Source organism: Amblyomma maculatum, chromosome 1 (genome assembly GCF_055883805.1).
Source record: "Amblyomma maculatum isolate TAMU_Amacu chromosome 1, ASM5588380v1, whole genome shotgun sequence".
Lineage (NCBI taxonomy): Eukaryota > Metazoa > Arthropoda > Arachnida > Ixodida > Ixodidae > Amblyomma > Amblyomma maculatum.
The window spans coordinates 204,724,584-204,730,653 of record NC_139344.1 but is presented as its reverse complement, the minus strand read 5'-3'; the positions used below and the strand labels follow the sequence as shown (position 1 = coordinate 204,730,653).

Here is a 6,070-nt window from a genome sequence, read left to right as displayed (position 1 = left end):
GATGCGCTGCCCGGTTAGCCGCGCCGATGATTTGCGGAGGTGTTTCCGCGGCGACAATTTATAGTGGAAAACGGCTGCGATGGTCCACTTAGATGCGCCTCGGTGGCCGTCTATTCTCGGAAGTCGTGATTGGGTATCGAACCCGCTCGGCTGACCTCGCTCGCCCCCGGCGCCGCCACTGTCGACGTTTCCCCGCTCGCTTGACGAGACGCGCTTTCCGCGCTCTCATTACGCGTCTGGCGCGCCTAATTAGCCGACCGTCCCAGCGGTGCCGCTGGGGGAAACCTGTTTAGGCAGGCGCGTGATTCACGACGACCTGTCGTTCGATTTGCCTTCTTCTCCTGGATTTACTCTCGGCCGCCGCGAGATCTGCAATCGGTGGCCCACTTTCGAGGCGACTTTTTTTCGCGAAATGAATTGCTAGCGACGAAGGACTCTGCCCGAGCTGCGGGGTAAACGGCCGGGGAGCCAATGGCCGGCCTCGCATAACACGCAGACTGAAGACCGGCCGCTGCTTGCGCTGACGAGTCAATTCAGCCGGTTGACCCGCTCGCGTCGCCCGGCCGCCGGTTTCACAGAAGCCGCCGCGGTCCTATAGGGCCGAGAAGGGGACATCCCGAGTGTACCTCAGGCGCCCGCTGACCGGATTCCGCTGGCACATGTATACGCGTGAACGTCAGTTAGTCCTTTTCTCCCTCTGCCTCCCTTTTTTCTCTTTTAAATCTGGAAATGAGATCTCCAAATATGTATGATCGTACTTCGAAAAAAGGCTTGTTATCCGGATAAAAGATAATAAAATGCGGGGCTTAAGAAAAATATAAAAGACGAACAAGCACCACCTGGAGAAAGAACGTTTGAAAAACAAGCACTCATTGCACTGCACTAACTCGTCGTTCGGAACGTAACAGGAGACAATATAAGCTTGTTGCTTCTCTGTGTAGGGATTCTCGTTCACACTAATGACGCCGACGGACTTTATGTCGTGGCCTGCTGTGATGGCTAAGTGGTTACGGCGCTTTAAGCTGAACACAAGAACACGTGTTCGCATCCCGGCCGCGGCGGCCGCTTTTCGATGTAGGCAAAAAGCAAGGCGCCGTGTACTGTGCGATGTCAGTGCACGTTAACAGAACCACAGGTGGTCTAAATTTCCGAAGCCCTCTACTACAGCGTCCCTGATGGCCTGACTCGCTTTGGGACATTAAACCCTATGACACAAGCCAAATCGAACTTTATGAATTGAATAGATATATTTTCTGTGAAGGCAAAATATATAAGTATATATTGCAAGTAGGGATCGTGCCGAGGAACTGGTCACCCTGTATACGCAATGCATCGTGACGTCAAGCGTACCGGAATCTTGGAAGAACGCTAACATTATCTTAATCTACAAAAACCACGATGTGAAGGACTTAAAAAAGGGAGACCGATCATCTAATACCCGTTGCCTACAAAGCCTTTCCTAAGGTAATCGCTTATAAAATCATTGAAACCTTAGACGTCAATTCAGTGAGCGACGTACCAAGCCGGCTTTCTTATATAAAGGCTACTCATCAATAAGCTCTATTCGCACTATCGATCAAGTGACAGAGAAATGAGCAGATTATAACCAACCCCTCACAGATTAGATTACGAGAAAGCACTTCAGTCGAAACCTCATCAGTTACACAAGTATTACGGAACTAGTACTCATCTAGCCAACGTAGAACTAGAAGAGCCATATTAGTATTGAAATATATCTATAGCGGCTTCACAGCCACCACAGTCTTCCATAAAGGCAGCAATAAAACCGCAGTAAAGAAGGGTGTAAGGCAGGGAGACAAAACGTCTTCTGTGCTATTCACAGCGTGATCACGAGAGGTATTCGGAATGCTTTGGTTTGGCTTGGTTTATGGTGTTTAAGGTCCCAAAGCGACTCAGACTATGAGAGACGTTGTAGTGGAATGCTCTGGAAATTTGGACCACCTGGAGTTCTTTAACGTGCACTGACATCGCACAGCACACATTGGGGTGAGTTGGAGGTAAGAGATAATGAATAATGCCTCAAGTAATATGCGACTTGTGGATGGCATTGCTTTGAAAAGTAATTCAGGGGACAAATAGAAAATAACAAATAATGACACAGACCGGCGCAGCAGGATGTTAGGCGTAAAATTTAATATGCAAAAGGCCAAGACAGTGTTTAATAGCACTTCACGATATGTACTGATACGCCGGAAGCGGTAAGGGAATACGTCTATTATACTTAGGGCAGGTAGTGGCCGCAGGTCCAGGTCAAGAAATGGAAATAGCTAGATAAATCAGACTGGGACAGAATGCATTTGAAAAGTACCTCCATATCATGAATAGCGACTTGAATATGGATATATCTCAAGACGAAAGTATACAACAGCTGTATCTTACCGGTACTCATCTATGGGGCAGAAACGTGGATACTGACGAAAGAAGTTCAACTTAAATTTAGTACAAAGCGGCGAGCTATGGAAATAAAGATGACAGGTGTTATGCTAAGAGATAGGATGCGTGCAGAGCGGGTCAGGTTACGAGCGAGTTACTGATTTTCTGGTCGAAATCAAGATCAAGAATGGTTCAGGTCATGTAAAGCGAAGGCAAGGTAACCGAAGGTTGCTAAGTGTAACTGTAAGAGGAAGCAAGCGTGGCAATGGGCGGCAGAAAGTTAGTCGGGCGGATGAGGTCAGCGACTTTGTGGGGATGAGATTGCCGCACAGGGCAGGTTTAATTGGAGGGCATTAAGATAGACTTTTGCCCTGCGTGTGGCATAGTCACGCTGATGAAGATATTACAAGCATATTTACATCGCAAAATCAGTAAGCTCTCTCTGATCGTAGGTTGGGACTGCTCAGGTCCCACACACGTTCGAACCAGACCGCATTTTAGCCGAGACTGGTGCTCACAGCCCGTTCAGGGCGCCCGTGCCTCTTCCGGAATAGTAATGCGTATAGAACTATAGCACTTCGAGGTTACTCACTGGTATTGAAGGAGCCCCCCCCTTCTCTTCACCCTCGTGTATTCTCAGGCATCAGCTTTTGAACCGGCACTTCGAGCGTTCGCCGAATCGTGCGGCCGGCTACACACCGACGAAGAGGCCAGCGCCTTGTGTCCCCTTGTCTTCTCCGTACTGCTAGATATCGGTGACCGCTCATGCTAACCTTCACGAAATTTATGGTACAAAGGTAGGAAGGTCGTAGCGGAAGACTCCGGACTGATCCGGGTGACCTGTGATTCTTGAGCATGCGCCAAGATCTCATAGTGCACGGGACACCGTTTTCGCATTTCATCGAGACGCGCGGCGCCGCGGCTGGAATTCCATATGGCGACCCCATGCCACTACACGCACATAAAAGGATGCAGGGAGCCAGGACGGTTATGGAGGATGTTGTGGCGCGTCTTAGATATAGTAATCAAGGACAGAATTGTCTTGTTTACGTGAGACCGGCAACGCGGCGGCAAGCATGGGACGAAAAAGAAAATTTTACGCGGGAAAGAACAGCGTCTGTATTCTAACGCGGTCTTCGGTCTATATGTCATTACATTGAATCCGCCCGGTTATCGGGTCATTTATAGGCAGCGTCACGCATGAGTGAAAAGGCGCTGCCAAATGGGTCCTGTTTCGTACGTCATTGAATCCCGGAAAAAACGGCAGATTGCTATTTCTTTCCCCTCGCTATGGAGCGACGAGGTGCCGTGCTCGGATGTAAACAACTTTCTTGCTCGTTTTGGTGCATATTTATGTGCGCATCAACTGCCTTGAGGTTTCCCAACGGTCACCTCTTATTTGCTGCCGTTCTAAGGGAGGGAATCACTCGGCGAACCTGTCGAAATGTTGAAACGACGCGTCACTTGTGGTGGGCGTAGAACTCGGGCGGTTTCTCTCTCTCTCTTTTTTTTTTTTCTTCGTTGTGGTCGTTTTGTTGCGTTTTTTTTTTTTTTTTTTTTTTTTTCTGACACTACTATTGCGGCTATTTTTCTCGTGCGTGTTTTTGTGTCGCGCGTGAAAGAAAAAACCGGGTTGCAGCAGCAGTCGGCGCTCGCATCGGTCCTTTGGACTTCCACTGCAGATTACGAGCGAATGGGCGCTAATATTTCCAGAAAAGAAGCATGAAACAGGTGCCTCAAATAATCAAAACACGTCTTGTGATTGAAGCAAGCCGTTTCCCGATTTCGCCCTGCACGTTCGTTGCCCTCGTGTCCACCCAGAGGCCTTGCGCGGAGGACCGCCTCCGCGGCCATGGAGGAAGCAGCCGTTCATTTACCCCCCTTCCCCCCTCTCTCTATACGATAAGCACATTGGTTCTCTTCGCTTACTTTGCCCCGTTGCGAATCGGCTGTAGCGTGAGCTCGGGAAACGTCAAGTCGGTGTGGCGCGTTGGAGCACCCGTGTTTTCTGTGCGGTTTTCGCGATGTCAATACATCCTCGCGCTGCTTGGGACAGCACTAAACTTCCTGTTGGCACTGTTTCATGTCTGCGGATGCGGGAGGCTTAGTGCAGTCTACATGCTCCTGTTTACGCCACTCTGGTGCGCTGCGTGAGCTCAACGTCCAGGGCAGTCTGTTTATGGCTAGGTCAGGTACGCTAAGGGGGACTTTTAGACTAAAAAGCTAACGTAAAGGAGCGATAGATAACGTTCTGCGCCAAGGTTGTGAAACTGTAAAATTCTGACCCGGGCTAACACAGCTTACGTTCGACAGAAAAAGAGACGCCTACCACGTGAGCTATATACCGGGTGTCCCAACTAACTTGAACCAAGGGATACAAAATAATACATTTGAGGTAGGTCAGTGAAACCAATTGCATTCAACTGCCAGCCTCCTTGCGCACTACAGGCGATTTTTTGTTTTGCAATTACTTAATTAGCTAATTATGTTAATTTTTCTAATTTATTAAATATCGGCTTTAGACCAAACATGTGAATTGGAAACTTGTAGAGCACCTTCGGAAACCCCCATTCCATTAATTGCGATAAAGAAAGTCTCACGTGTATCTTTTTTCTGGGCTCAAAAGAAAGCCCGCGAAATACAAATAATACCACGTGACTAGTGCATTTGTGCGCCGCGATTGTGGTGCTCTCAGTCGTGGTTTGAGCGAACGAAATTAGCTGCGGCCGTGTCTCCTTTGCCCCGTTAAAGCGGCAGGCCGATATGCCTGCGATGGCTTCTTCGCCCGCGTCCGACAGCCGACCCACGGGATGGTGCAAGTAGCACCGAGAGCGGCGAGCCGACACCGCCGGGATTCTAACAAACCCTCCTTCTCTCCCATCAGCAAACATTACGGCAAGCGGATGAGCGATAAGGTATCAGCCACTGAATCTGCGCATACATGCTTGGGTAAAGGGGCGAGATGACATGTGACTCGACTAAAATTAGCGCTGCACCTTCATTTGCCGGTTCTTTATCGTCATCCGCCTGTCGTGATGTAGGCTGCTGCGGTGCACAGGCCTGGCCAAGATCGCGGTGACGACGGGCGAGCTCGAGCTCGCTCCAACCATCGCCAACATTTCTGCCTGCCGCTGCAACGGGACCATCGGGTCACGGCCGCAGCTGATTTCGTTCGCTCAAACCACGACTGAGAGCACCACGATCGCTGCGCTCAAATGCGCTAGTCACGTGGTATTATTTGTATTTCGCGGGCTTTCTTTCGAGCCCGGAAAAAAAGATACACGTGAGACTTTCTTTATCGCAATTAATGGAATGGGGGTTTCTGAAGGTGCTCTACAAGTTTCCAATTCACATTTTTGGTCTAAGGTGAATATTTATTAAATTAGAAAAATTAACATAATTAGCCAATTAACTAATTGCAAAACAAAAAATTGCCTGTAGTGCGCAAGCAGGCTGGTAGTTGTAGGCAACTGGTTTCACTGACCTACCGCAAATATATTATTTTGTAACCCTTGGTTCAAGTTAGCTGGGACACCCGGTATAAGTCGTCGCAAGAGCAACGAGCAATGCCACCGCACGAGGTTCACGCTACTTCAGCCCCCCGCCAGTGCACGAAACAGTTACCCCTGAATAATGGCATGCATGGATTACAGGTAATATGCGACAATGGATGCGT

At 49.1% G+C, this 6,070-nt stretch overlaps 1 protein-coding gene across 2 annotated transcripts in view; it reads left to right on the top strand.

Moving 5' to 3' along the window:
- Positions 1-6,070, top strand: part of LOC146205403 (protein tiptop-like) — a 431,831-nt gene that overhangs the window by 283,039 nt on the left and 142,722 nt on the right. The gene's annotated exons all lie outside the window — the stretch shown is intronic.